The sequence below is a fragment of the Neovison vison genome, chromosome 11, assembly GCF_020171115.1.
Source record: "Neovison vison isolate M4711 chromosome 11, ASM_NN_V1, whole genome shotgun sequence".
In the NCBI taxonomy this organism is placed as follows: domain Eukaryota; kingdom Metazoa; phylum Chordata; class Mammalia; order Carnivora; family Mustelidae; genus Neogale; species Neogale vison.
The window spans coordinates 186,664,631-186,680,196 of record NC_058101.1 but is presented as its reverse complement, the minus strand read 5'-3'; positions in this window follow the sequence as shown (position 1 = coordinate 186,680,196).

The following is a 15,566-nucleotide window of genomic DNA, read 5'->3' as shown; positions in this document are numbered from 1 at the left end:
CTGGTAGTGAATTTATTTTCTACTCACAACTGGCCTGGTTTAGGTCAGGCAGTAACCGGTCTCCATCTATATTTTGATTCAGGAATGAAATCTTATTATCTTGATATAGTAGCATGGAGCACAATGAGATATCTAAAGATACACTTTTTTTCCTGAATGAATTGAACTAAGGGGATGAGTGCTGTCTAGCTCTCCTTTGGTTGGAGGTCTAGTATAGAACCATTCTGAGCTGATCACTAAATGAGTCTTTGTGGAACATACTTCCTTGTGCCACTTTCACTTGAGGCTTACATGACAATAGAAAAAATATATATTTTACCTTTATTAGTCTTTTGATACTAAACTTTAGATTCAGCAATATTTTCTCTTCCTAGTTCTTCTAAACTTTCCAGACCATGAAAGTCAATTTGTTCCATTTCTTATTCACTTACCAATGGAAAACAATCCTTGGGGGCTCTTTTAAGATTACATTAAATGTAATTATCTGGTTTCAAGTGAGTAAGACCCTAATTACTTTTGAAAGAAGGTGCCTGAATGATATACCTTGAACCTACATCCAATTTGTTTTACTCAGACAACCACCAAGGAAAACATTCAGTGACAGAAATACAATGTGTAGTCTAATTTGGTATGGAATGAATATTTTCAGCAAGGCTAATTCCAGCCTGCTGGAAAAAAAGACTAATCTTTTGTCACTGACACAGTAGGTCAATAACTATATTTACATTCCTCTTTGGCACCTGCTCTGTTCTCCAGTAATAAACTCACCAGTAGATAGGACATACTTACCATGCATATGGTTTTAAATGTACCATTTCATTTTTTTAATTAAAACATTTTTAAGTTCAATTATTTAACATATAATGTATTAATTGTTTCACGGGGTACAGTTCCTTGATTTATCAGTCTTTTAAATTTTTTTATCTATGGGCAGTTTTGTTTTATTCTTTTTTATTTTTTATTTTTTCCATTTTATCTTATTTCTTTTCAGTGTCTCAAAGTTCATTGTTTATGCACCACACCCAGTGCTCCATGCAATATGGAGGCAATAGTGCCTCTATAATCATCAGTCTTTTATTATCCCCAGTGCCCGTTACAAAACATACCCTCCCCAGTGTCCATCGCCCCTGTACTATTACATAATATGTAATAATACATAAGATGTACTATTACTGTACATATTACAATTGTAATATTACATATTAGGAAATATATAATTATACTATAATTATATATAATTATAATTATAATTATAAACATAATACATAATTAAGAAATTTAGGTACAGAGAACTCAGGAATTCATCTAAACAAAATGCAATTTACAACTAGTGCTAAGACTAGGCAAATTTTATTGCAGGAAATACTTTAGTAAAATCTGCAGTTCAGTAATTATAGTGAAACTGTGATTAACGCCCATGTTTGCCTGGTAATACTTAGGGAAGTCATTGGGTGGGTTGGTTTGTTTGTTATTTTCATTGTCATTGGGTTTCTAGTCCTTGTCTATAAGAAACTGAAAGATTATTTTATTTTATTTTTATTTGTTTCTATTCTTTTTACTTTATCTTTCTGGTTTAGTCTTTCAGACTGTTTTGGTCTTACAGCCAGCAATATGGAGTGTATGTCTACATGATAGCAAAGGAGTGACTTTTCCTTCCTTTGAGGATTAACCTTAATGTGTCTTATTTTAGTTTTCCTTTTCCCTTGGGCAGTGGTCTGAGTGCATACTTTGAAGTCTGCAAATTCTCTTGCAAAACTACATGTGGTTCTGTTCAAATTGAATCTTCCTTTCCCCAGCCTCCCAAAGATAACATCAAAAATTTGATCAGAAGTCATAAACTGGCAGCCTGTGAGTCAAATTCATTCAGCAGATGTATTTCTATTGCAATGACTGTTGAGAGTTGTATTGTTTTGTTTTTACTTCGATAGCATTTTTAATTGAATAACATTTAAAAATCAGGAAATCCCTTACAGTAACCTGGCTTCTCTTGAAAATTGTGAGATTTGCCAACATGGAGTTCACTTGATGCAGGGCAGAAATCTTCTGGAAGTGAATCCTTTTAGCCATGGCAAGTAGACAACAGTTTACCATAGATCTCAACAACTGCAATTTTTATCTTGGCTTATTTCATTCATATATTACTTGCCTGGTCCAAGTAGCCATTTGAGACTGTAATATGTGATTAATATGCATTCAAAGAACATAAATACTGGAGGACCATGCTTGTGCTTAAGGCTGCAGTTTGGCTTAGTTTCCACTAAATGAGGCATCTGCTTGAGGGACAAGAAAATCAGTGTTCTGAGAAAGCTTCCTTTAGATAGCCATAGTTTATTAAAATTTGAAGTGTTTACCTATATAAAAATAGCTGCTTATTAAGTAGAAAGGTAAATATGTATTGAACATATATACATTTCCCTTACAAGACAACAGGACATTAAAGCAAGATGTGAAGGGGCGCCTGGATACCACAGTGGTTAAGCATCTGACTTTGGCTTAGGTCACTATCTCAGGGTCTTGGGATTGAACTTCTCACATCAGGCTCCAGGCTCAGTGGGGAGTTTACTCCTCTCTCTTTCCCTTTGCCCCTTTCCCTGCTTGTTCTCTCTCTCAGCTAAATAAATAAAATATTTTTAAAATGTGAAAATAAGATGGAAGTCTAGTTGTAATGTATGCACTATGACTGGAATTGGTTTTTTCTTACTTGTTTATGAAGGTGGATTTACTTTCAAGTATACCTTGGCTGTGCACAGTCCCAGTCTTTCCTATGCAGTAGTTCTGCTCTTAGCCATGTGCCAGAACCCATTACTGGAGAGCACAGCAGTACTGGTTTACCTCTGAATTTCAGAACTGGAGACCAAGTCCTCACTGAATCTGTAGGGACTGGTTATCTCATTCCTCTCCGGTAGTCTGCCTCAGAAGCTGCCCTGAAGGGGCAACCTGAAGGTTGCTAGCTAAGGCCACTGAGGTTGGTATGTCCTACTAAGTCCACCATCTTCTTGCTGTTTCTCTCTCTTGAGCTTTCTCCTTTTGCCTTATCCCAGCACTTAGCTCTCTTTTCCCTAAATGCTCACATGAAATCTAAACCCTCCTAACCCCCACATCTTCCACTGTTATATTTCTAAGTAGCAAAGCTTCAAAACACAGCTGTTTGTCAAGAGAAGTTTTTAAAGATACCCTCTGTTATGCTTTAAACAGGATTAAATAGTGTTAAACATTTTTTTTCTTAATTCAGTGTAATTTTTTAAAAGCATTTCCCACTTCATCCTTCCCACAGCCCCAAGGGGTGTAGGGACACAGCTGCGATCTTCATCCGCTTCAACTCTACCTTTTTTGTTGTTGAGTTTCCCCAGTTGACTTCCCTGTCTACCGTGGCTCTCCCCACCACTCATTTTTCATAACGAGTTTGGTTTTAGTATTCTCTGTAGGTGTCACTGATGTCCTAAGGGGCCTTAAGAAGAACTCCAGGAAAGGAAAGGATGTCTGAAGTGGAGGAGAAAGAAATGCCATTGAAGTTAATCACATGTGATAGCAATTCAGCCATCCTGTAATTAGTATTAGTGGCTAGAATGAAGCTGAGAGAAGTAGAAAGAAAAATAGTGATAATGTTCCTTTCGTAAAATCACAAAATATAGTTAAAAATACAACTTTATTTCTCTCAGGGCAGGGTCTATGTAGAAACATCACATAATTCCTGCTACTTTGTGTAGCTGATAAAGTGAAATATGCCTGCTTCCAATCCCCGCTTAGGTGCATGTTTTCAATACGTTTTTTTCATCTAGAACTTGTATTGCTTGGAATCCAGAGGTCAGGGAGTGGTCAAGCAGGATGATTAGCTCAGATCATTGAAGGAGTGGTCTTTAGGTGAACTTGTTAACATTTTTGAGGATTATTTTTATTTAAATATAGCTTTATAATAGTAATGTGGATTGAAATAATAGAAGCCCTTCATTTTAAAAATCAAACATGTCTATACTTCAATGATTTTTTTCAGTATTGTAAATTAAATTTTTATTTGTAGAATTTGGTAAAAGGAGATTAGGGCATAGAACACAAACTTACAGTCTTATTCAAATCAAAATACCTGGATCTTTTAATTGATTATATCACTTAGAAGGGTTATGATCTAATTAGTAACATTGCTGTGCCTGGTTTCCTGATTTGAGAGATGGAAATATTAATAGTATATCCTTCATATGTTGTAGAGATTAAATAAGATACATGGAACGTTCTCAGGGGAGTAATAGGTACATATCAAGTCCTCAATCAGTGTTTTTGATACTATCTGAATTCTACTTCAGGAAGTTGTCATGAAGTAACATCATATATAAACAATGAAATTTAATGAAAAAGACTTTGCAGTTGGGAAATACTGCTATTCATTTGACTAATGCTTGATTTAGTTAATTCTAGGTCCTTCTTGCATTTAACAAATATTTACCAGCACATAGGTGTTCTGATGCCTGCTATGGAACATGTAGTGGGTGGACCTCCCATCCCTGTTCGTGGTACTGCCTGGCAGCTGGCAGGCTATGGGAGCCCCTTATGACCAGACTGCAAAGAGTAGTTCTTGGCAATTTGGGGTTGACAAAGCAATTACTGAGAAATTTTTATCTTCCAATCCCACATCAATTCCCATGGTTTATTGTCTCCTGTCAGTATTATTTCCTGTGGATTAGGTACACAGGGCTTTTATTATTTTGCTAGTAATGTGGACATTCTCCTTTACACATTGGCAAACAGACATCATGTTGTGTTTTCTGATGGCCCCAAATGTCTCCACTACTTCTGTAATGTAAAAGTCAGCAGTGGGAACAAGGCTGACCATACTCAGTGTCAGGAGGAATAACTGAATTCCTAAGAAAGATTATATACAGGTGTTGTAGTTTATTCAAGAAGAGCATGGGCAATGGAATTGTATCCCAGTTTGAACACAGAAGCTTCCATGGGGTGACTAGCCGGGCTTCTTTGAACAAATCAGTTAAACCTACCTATGGCTGATTTTTTCCCTCATTTTTAGAATAAAGCAAATCTGGACAGATATCAGACTGATGTTAGATAGGTGAAGGAAGTTAATATATGAAGAGCACATAGTAAAACACCTGGCACAGAGCACTCATCGAAGGAATGATAACAAACCTTATCATCAAAATCATCTTGGGGATAAAGATCAACATTAAAATGACTTGCAATTTTATGCCTTTTAAGGCCTGGCTTTTTAGAGATCCTGTTACCTCGTTTCAAGTCTTAGATTTAAAATATTAAAACAAGTGGTGTTTGGGGTTTTTTCTCTATCAACCAGATTAAAAAAAGGGTAAGGACATTGGTAGGACATAGGATATAAAAGGATAACCTAGTATTCTAAATGGTATATTCATATTTCATCAAAAGAAATTGAGGTGTAGTGATTTTCCTGCTTTAATGATCAATACAAATATCAAAGTCAATATTTGCATTCTTGAAATAGAGGAAGGCAAAGGACTTAGCACTTCCTTGGTAAGGTGGCTGTAAATTCCATTTAACTGAAATAGGCCCAGATTATGTTTGTTTTCCGATATGCTTATTATCAGTGTCCCTTTCAGAGTTTGGAAAATAGCTTACATGGTTGCAACATAAAATGGTAGAATTGTTTATTTAGCCTGTGGCAAACTTATGTTGAGAAAAGGACCTGACTGTTCAAATGTGATTTTTGTAATTCTGCTATCTACCTGTCTGATGTGAGGACCTCCATATTCTCCTGGATCTTGCTGAAAACCTTTGTTATTCTGAGAACCTCCAACATATGAGACCTGTAAACCTAAAAAGTGATATGGTGATTGACTGGGATTTAATGCTTTGACAGCAATCAGATGTGCCATATAACATAGTTTTTATACATCACTGTAAAGTGCTTTACACATACCTCACTTAAAAAATATGAACTTGGGTGCCTGGTTGGCTCAGTGGGTTAAGCCGCTGCCTTCGGCTCAGGTCATGATCTCGGGGTCCTGGGATCGAGTCCCGCATCGGGCTCTCTGCTCAGCAGGGAGCCTGCTTCCCTTCCTCTCTCTCTGCCTGCCTCTGCTTACTTGTGATCTCTGTCAAATGAATAAATAAAATCTTTAAAAAAAATATATGAACTTCACTCAAAAAGAAATTAAGGTTACTTTATGAACTAATAACTGTGAAAATATTTCCCATTCAGATAGCCCTCCTACTATGTTTATTATTTTTTTTATTATTATTATTATTTTTTTAATATTTTATTTATTTATTTGACAGACAGAGATCACAAGTAGGCAGAGAAGCAGGCAGACAGAGAGGAAGGGAAGCAGGCCCCCTGCTGAGCAGAGAGCCCGATGTGGGACTCGATCCCAGGACCCTGAGATCATGACCCGAGCCGAAGGCAGCGGCTTAACCCACTGAGCCACCCAGGCGCCCCAGACCTCCTACTATGTTTAATTACCAAAGCGCATGTTCTTGGGAACACATGAGCAGATTTTGATTTTTTTTTTCTTATAAAAGATAATTATCCCAAAGTCACACAGAAAAGCATCTCTTTTATTTTAGACAGTCACAGTTTTTAAAAAGTAGGTATATTCACATTTAAAGTGTGTTAATTGGGACATCTGGGTATCTCAGTGGGTTAAGTCTTTGCCTCTGGCTCAGGTCATGATCTCAGGGTCCTGGGATCAAGTCCTGCATAAGGCTCTCTGCTCAGCAGGGAGCCTGCTTCCTCCTCTCTCTCTGCCTGCCTCTCTGCCTACTTGTGATCTCTGTCAAATAAATAAATTCTTAAAAAAAAAAAAAGTGTGCTAACTTTTTTGAGACTCTTTAAAAAGCAAAGATTTTATTTATTTATTTGACAGACACAGCAAGAGAGGGACCAAAGGTGGGGAGGTGTTGGGAGAAGGAAAAGCAGGCTTCCCGCCCCGGAGCAGGGAACCCCATGTGGGGTGATCCCAGGACTCTGGGATCATGACCTGAGCCAAAGGCAGATGCTTAACAAATGAGCCACCCAGGCATCCCTTTAGAGACTCTGTATTTTCTTTCTGTTCCTTCCAGACAAACTCTTGCCTTCACTGGCTATCCACCTGTTCTCTAGTTATACAGCTCACTTACTTGATCCCAAAGAAAGGTAAGATTTAAACAAAAAAAAAAAAAAAAAGGTAAGATTTAATCGGGAAATTGAGTAGAGGAAATGGACTGGCTTAGAAGAAAGCAGTGGGTACTAGCTACACCTTTAGGGACTTAGGATGCCTTTCGCTTAAAAAAAAAAAAAAAGTTGTGGCCCAGAGGCAGGTAAACGACTCTATAGTCAGTCATTGTCTAAGAAAGTTCTGCCTAATAAGGTTCTTCTGTACTTGCAATTAACCATCTCATTGTGCATCAGAGGTGGAGTCACTTTAAGTCAAAGCTGTACTGCTATGGAATGTTAAAGTTCCATCACAATTACAGTATTAAATCCTGCATGGGGATAGGTCTGGGAGTTGTAGGTGCCAATCATCCAACCAGTCTTCCCATACCCCCAACCCACAGAGCCACTCTCCTGCTTTTCCCACCTGGGTTAAAAGCCTGATCAAGTCACACTCGTGGATAAACAATGCCACAAGCAATTACTCCTCAGTACTTTCTATTTTTCTGAAATACTTGATTTTATTCCTCTTGTTTAAAGTCTTACCACTATATGTAATAATAAAAATAGAAGTAAGAATAAAAGTCAACATTTTCCTGCATCTCCATTTATAGGTTTTTAACACTGGGAATTTATTTTATTCAAAGCAATTCATTATATTAAAAGACCTTTATTTGAAGTCTCTTTTTTAAGGGTCTTCTGTATTGCTCCATGGGGGAAAAATGTTCAAATTTTCCATTTGACTTTCCACATTATTACAAGGATATCAAGTGAAATTGAAATCTTGGTTAAAAGTACATCATTTAAGTAGATTATAGGGACTAATTACCTTTTGGGTAGAATTACACATTTTAAGTAAGTGAATACAATTTACAATTGGTACAGGAAGACTATTTAGATAACTAAATTGGAATTTTAAAATCTGACTATTTTATTCATATACAAACCCAACTCCTTTCTTTGATTTTATGTTGAGAATTATTCTTGTGCTTTGACTTGCTCTGGAGATTCACGTTAAGTCCTTGGGCATTGAATTATTACTTTACTTACACTAACTCACATATCCTAACTGCAAGACCATGTTGTAGTATCCCAAAAGTGTTCTCTAAGCCTTACAAAATGTTCTTTCTCTGATTTAACTACACAGATAGTTTCCTTAAAGAGGAATGTGCATTATGGTTTACTTTCCTTTTAAAAAGGGAGAATCTTTTCTCAAAAAAGAGCAAAGCCATGAGTCTGTAGAATATCCCTTCAAAATACTACTCTTGGGTATTTCTCATAATACTTTTCAGACTAAATGTATATATCAATATAAAAAGAGCATATATATTTGTGTGGATAGAACCATATAAATCACTCATACATGGTTTCATGTCACCAAGAACATACATAAGTGTTTTTCACATATATGATTAATTATGAGGCTTTGAGTCCACAGGTAGAAATAATTCACCAGAAAACTATATAATATCAGTACAGATACAAAACCAGAAATGCTTTTATACCATCTACTTCATGATACAGTAGCTAGAATAAGCATAAGAAAAGTATTTTGACAAATACAATTCTAATTCTGGTCAAAGGGATGTAAACTACATCTCCTACATCTTAATTATAGTGGATCCTTTAGGGTAACTACTGGATGACTTGGAGGCTGTCACTTCCTACTGGAAAGAAGAAAAAAGTATCCTCCTTTATGTCAAAGATGTGTTTTATCATTTAGAACCAGAAATAGCTTTAGAAACAATTAGGCCTGTTTTCCGATGCCTGTGCATTTGAATATTAACCATGCAAAAAGCAAAATGTTGAATATCTCAGATAACCTTCAAAATTTAAATAGGAAATATTAAGTTTTCCAGAAGGATAATTCTTTCATCTGCCTGAAACATTTTATATAAGACATACCATTAGTTAGTTAACTAATAACTAATAACTAACTTTAACTAATTAAATTAACTAATTTAACTAATAATTAACTAATAACTAATAATTAACTTTGGAAAGTTACCAAAGCAAAGCTCAACTCAAAATAAAGGTTATAGTGTTGAACTGGAGAAAGCTTTTTTAAAAGACAAAAAGCTCAAAAATCTATAAATAGCTGTATTACATAGAAATAAGGCTGCATATAAAATCTACTAACAAAAGATAAAATGGAAAAAATGGTAATTTCTGTACTTTAAGAGTTAAGGAATTTCATGGTTTTTTTTTTAAAGATTTTTATTTATTTATTTGACAGAGTGGTCACAAGTAGGCAGAGAGGCAGGCAGAGAGAGAGGAGGAAGTAGACTCCCTGCTGAGCAGAGAGCCCGATGCTGGGCTCAATCCCAGGACCCTGGGATCATGACCTGAGCTGGAGGCAGAGGCTTTAACCCACTGAGCCACCCAGGCACCCCGGAATTTCATGTTTCTTAACATGTCCAGCACCCATATGAATCAACTGGGAAACAGAACAACATCTAATGAATGATTGGGAAGATACACGTGGAGAAAAATCTAAACCTAAACTAAAACTCAGCTATGTAATATACCTATTATATAGTATATTATATACCTATTATATAGTTAATAAAATTAATAACATAATGTGCCAATGGGGTGTCAGGAAAGCACACAATTTCATGCCTTGCTGGGGGAAATATAGTTTAATACAATTACAACAGAGGCAATATGGCAATATTTCTCAAAATTGAAATGTATAATTCATTTTGCCTAATAATTCCCCTTCTAAGAATTCATTCAGTAACATACACACTATCTAAATGACATCTGTGCAAGATTTATTTGGAAATAACTTAAATGTCCAACTGGTCAAATCAATTCTTTATTATGTTCAGTTAGCCAGCATGTAGTACATCAGAAGTTTTTGCTGTGTGGAATGTTGAAAAATAAAACCAAAACTGGGAGCATCTCAGTATCTGACTTCAAGCTGCATTACAAAGCCGTAGTCCTCAGAACAGGACTTTATTTGCACAAAAACAGACACAGATCAGTGGAACAGAATAGACACCCCAGAAATGGACCCTCAACTTTATGGTCAACTAAACTTCAACAAAGTGTGAAAAAATGCCTAATGGAAAAAAGACTGTTTCTTCAATAAATGGTGCTGGGAAAACTGGTCAAATCAATTGTAACACATCCTTAGAGCCATTAAAATAAGGACAGTCTTGTGCTGATGTAAAATGAAGAGTGTGTGTGCCCAGGAGTGTGTGTACAAGCACAGCTGTCAAGCTAAGTGATAAAAGTTGGACCTAAGGTTAAAATCATTGGATAAGTTGGAACTAAGGATAAAATCATTGTGTTAAAAATAAGGGGCAGGAGAACAAAAAGAAATCCTCTTCAAGTATCTTTGCTAGGGAGATATAATTATTTGGCTGGGATTCTCCTGGTAGCAAGAGACAGAAGGGAGATAGACTTTAAATTCTCGTGCTTTGTATCTTAAAATTGTGCTCTATATGTGTGTGTGGGGGGGGTGTATGTGTCAACTTTGATAGAATTTTGATTTTTAAAAATATACTGTTAATTTTAGGAATTTGAATTCTATTATTCTTACTCTCTAGGTTCATTTTGTTGTGCACTAAAAGGAAATTTGATGCATGCCCATACTAACAAATATAAATCAAAGGGAGTCAAAATGTTTTTTATAGGCTCATACAAGCAGGTTTTTTTCCCCCAAGACAATAACACGATGCCGAAAAAACTTAGTGAAACACAAGACATAGGTTACATAACCCTGCTCTTCAACTTACTACTTATATAACCATGGGTGTTCACTTAAATTCCATTTCCTCGTTAAATAGCCAAAACTCACTCTAATGTACAATACTGTAAAAGTCCAATGACATAATATATGTACAATTGCTTTGTAATCAAACAAGGATTACAAATGTAAATTATAGGAAAAGTAAATTTTTCAGAAGGAAACCCTTTCTTCTTTCAGAAGAAGGCATGTATTTAGGATACATCATCAGCAAAGCTGTTACATTTTCCTATTTCCTTACTTCTGCCTCTAGGACAAATATCCTCTTCCCTGTTTTGTATCAGATGAAAGTTTAACAATACCTGCTTCTCTTCCTGTATCTATCCTAAGAACTACTAATAAATTAATTGTGCCTTTGCGTTTCCTTGAAATATCTCCAGACTACGTCCTTCTGTATTAAAAAGAAAAAGCATAGTAGGTTAATTTCTATACCTAAGTGAAACACATATTTACATATTAACGATTGTGAAATTAAATCCCTTAATAAGATTTTTTTTCCTTAATAAGATATTTTATGGCTCTTTTATATAACTATGTCAGACTTTCAGGGGAGCTATTTCAGGACAGGGTGCCCTTAAAGAATAAAGAAAGATGTGTGATTCCCTTAGGGGGCTAAAGAAGAACTCTGCTCATATGCAAAAGTAGTTAAGTCTAGAAATCGAAGCAAATTTCTTTTTTTAGATTCAGAATGTTCTATATGAATGTCAAATTTCTGAATGAAAATGACCTAGCCTGATGAAAGATTGAAACAATATCACCATTTAAATGCAACATGATTTTTAATGTCTTTCATGAAAATCTCATTTTACTAGAAATGGCACTAAAGCCGTGAGAAAGCTACATACAGTTTTTAAAATAAAATGATATCTAAGTGATCTTGCAATGTCTATTAGGATGAGTTTTAACATAAGTTATACTATTAAAAATTTTATAATGTATTATCAAGCCTTCACTCCCCCACTACCACTTTCTGCTATTTTCAAGCAATTTCTCAGAATAATAAAACTTTTTGAGTAGAAGCAAGTTCATAATTGAAATGGCTACACTAGAACTTTCTTTGGGTAGACAGAACAAATAATAGATTTGAGAACCGATTAAATGATTGTTCATGCACATGAATATTGGGGAATACATCCATGCTTTCAATTTTCGCTTTCCATGATTGGTAGCATTTGTCTCTTGAGTGGAGTTTTGGTTTGAGAAAGATATCTGGGCAGGAGATAGATAATAGTCTAATAGTCAAATGATAATAGATAATAGTCAAATGCAGGAGGACTTTTCCTGCATTGGAATCTATTGAAACTAGTTTCCAAGACTGGAAAAGCAGGGATGCTGAGGTAAATACTCCCCCCATGTCGGGTATTGTTATGACATAAGTTGTATCCTAATTATGGCCACTGATTTCCTTCATTCTTATAGTAGAAACCTAACTGCTTTTTACAGTACCACATCAGAAAGTTCTAGAGACCAGATGTATTTAATGAGACTTCATTTTAGCAATGTGGAAATAGAACTATTGTTTTTCCTTGAAGGGAACTGGAAATTAGGGGAAGGGAAATTTAGTTATTATTTTTTCATTTATAATATATGATGCTCCATCAGAAATAGAACCTGACCTGGAGGAAATCACTTAGTTGCCGTAATAGTAACTGACCACTGCACTTTTGATTATCAATTTCTGAATCACAGATAGCTTACTTACCAAGACCATTATGTCTTAGTTTATTACTATTGTCTTAGTGTCTCCAGTATGTGTCTTATCAAGCTCTGATAATCCATTTTCTAAGTGATCCTTAGAACCACAAGCCATCTCAGCTTTATGACTTTCAACGTTTCCATTTTAAATAAGGTACGAAAGGAAAGAAAGAGTTGGCTTGGTGTTCAATGGGAACAAAAATGTGCTATCTTTATTTCCGTTGTAGAGCAACTCTTTGCTATTCATGGAAGATATGTCTTGAATTCATAAATACCATTATTTTAGAGCTAGATGCTGAGTCAGTGGGATCCTAGCATGACTCACCAAAATAATGAGACCCTTCCACAGACCAGCCTTGTGGTTCACATTATCTGTTGGGTACTTAGATACATTACCTTAAGAAGCTCCTATAACTGTCCTAAATGGTAAATATTATTAATACTCTCAATTTACTTTGCATCAAAGGCCTTGGTGTTGACTGTGAGAAGTAGAAAAGGAATTTAAATCCTAAAATCAAAATGTATATGATAGATGCAGTACTCCCTTTTTATTGTTAACTCTAAAAGCATTCATTATTCATCTTCTCTGAGTCATGAACTGTTTGAGAATTTGATGAACTAATGTCATCAGGTGATCTAGCATCCAGTGCCCATTACTTGTAAATTATAAACATCAATAAATATTCCCAAAGCTTTAAGATTGAGATTTACAGAACAGTTCATAGTTTCTAAGGTGACCCTAAGTCTTTTTTCTTCCACTAACTATTGGTGACACAAATGGTAGCAAATCACCAATAGTTTTTGCATCTGGATTTTTAAAATTATCAGTCCATATCAATATCTGCCCTTTTTTTCTAAATGCTATGTGATATTCCATAGTGAATTTGACTAAAATTTATTCACTATCCTCCTACAGGCAGCCACAAAGAGCACTCAGTGTTTGCCTATTTAAAGATATAACACACTTTTTCTCTGGTATACATGCTGGCAAATGGAATCTTGTATCAAAGAGTATATGCATGTCTAGTTTCCCTAATTAATTAATTGTCCTTCCAAAGAAGTTGTACCAATTTTCATTTTCATCTACAGTTTAGGAATGCCTATTTCTTTATACCCCTATGCACTTAAAATTATCTGCAAGATATTTGATTGATGATTTTTAAAGTCCCGTTGTTGTTTTATGGTACAGTCCTGATTATTAATTGGATTGCCTATGTTCTCATAAGGGTTTTTCATTATTTTATGTCCCATTGTATAGGTTTTTCAGTGACTTTGCTATTTGTCTTTATCTATTTAACCTTATTCAATGTTTTGTCATTTTCTTTTTAATTTGCTTGTCCTTAGTTTCCTTTATGGTATCTTTTGTCATGCAGAAGACTGTAAAGAATGTTGAAAAGGCAGTTAACTTGTAGTGTGAGGACATGCAGTGGAAACAAAACTCTTGGTAGAAATACAACAAGAGAAATCCAAGAGCCTGTCAAAACATTTCTTTATCCTCAATATTGGTGGTATTCAAAGGTTTCAGAAGATAACTCCTATAAATATTAAAGAATACATGCATATATTCCTCCTTCTAAGGTTGTAATCTTTACAACTGTGTTCTTAGATAGGTATAACATCAGTCCTATGTGAATGAGAACAAAAAAAATGAAATTTGGCTTAAAGAATGTTGAGTAATCAGAGTCACGTTTTAAAAATCTTACCTTCTATCTTTCATCCATACTCTGATTTTAACACTTTTCACTAAATTGTCATTGTCACAGTCACATTATTTTCAACTTAAATAATCCTGACTGTGGTTGAATGGATTTTTATTGAAATACCAGTTTCAAGGATCAATGTTAAGGAGGATTTAAGTCTGGGGATGAGTATAAGGGGTGGACAGAGCATGCCTGAGAGCCTATGGGCACAGTTGATAACCATAAGAAAGTCCAAGGCAATGCAGAGAGTGACTCTGGCATGTCCATGGTGGTGTATAAGGCAAGGCTATAGTCAACAGTGGAAAGTTTGAGTTACAGGGTGGTGATAAACTTCATGTAAATTGAAGAGTAGACCAGATGAGAAGTAATGAGAGCTTGAACTCATATGGAAAGGGTAGGTAGAGGAGAGAATAGTTTTAGGACCCACTTAAATAATAGAGGAATCCTCCTTCTGCGTCCTCAGTGAGCCTGGTAGGGAAATCAGTCTTGGATAAGATAAAAAGTTTGACCAGGTCAGGTAGAAGAAGTTTCCTTCAGGGTTCTTTGTAACTGAATAGTGTAGCTTTAAGAGACATGTGCATGGCTCAGCAATAGACTCCTTTCTTAGTCTCAGTTTGTGTTTTGGGTGTGTGTGTGGGGTGTGTGTGTGTGTGTGTGTGTGTGTGTAGGGGGAGGTAACATGATCTGAAAGTAGCTAGTTGAAGAAGGGGAAGCAGCAGCAATGCTGTAGAATCTAGAAAGTACGTACTAAGTCATGTATTCAGAGATAACAGCCAATGATTGAGCAATTAGGCAAGTACTTCCCTACCTTCTTATTTGTTTAGACCAAGGGTCACACTCATTGCTCATTGACTAAATCCTCCTCACAGAAATTTGATGTTTGGTCTGCACAAGTCTTAGCTATTTTGAGTCAACATGTAAGAATTTGCTCATGAGGATTCCTGGCTTTTGTGGAAGAACTGGAAGCTCTGGAAACCTGGTCCTCATTCCCACATGCCAGCAGGGAGTGAAGCTGAAGAGTGATTTCTTGATGGAGTTTTAGTGCCCATTTCATTCTCACTGCGTGGCCTGCTTCTTACACATGGCTTGTTCCACTGGGAGCTGTGTTTTTCTTTCTCCTCTCTTTTCTCTCTCGTTCCACTTTCTCCTCTCCTCTCTTCCCTCTCTCCTTCTCATCTCTTCTCATCTGTTTTCTTTTTTTTTTTTTTTTTTAAAGATTTTATTTATTTATTTGAGAGAGAGAGAGACAGTGAGAGAGAGCATGAGCGAGGAGAAGGTCAGAGAGCGAAGCAGACTCCCCATG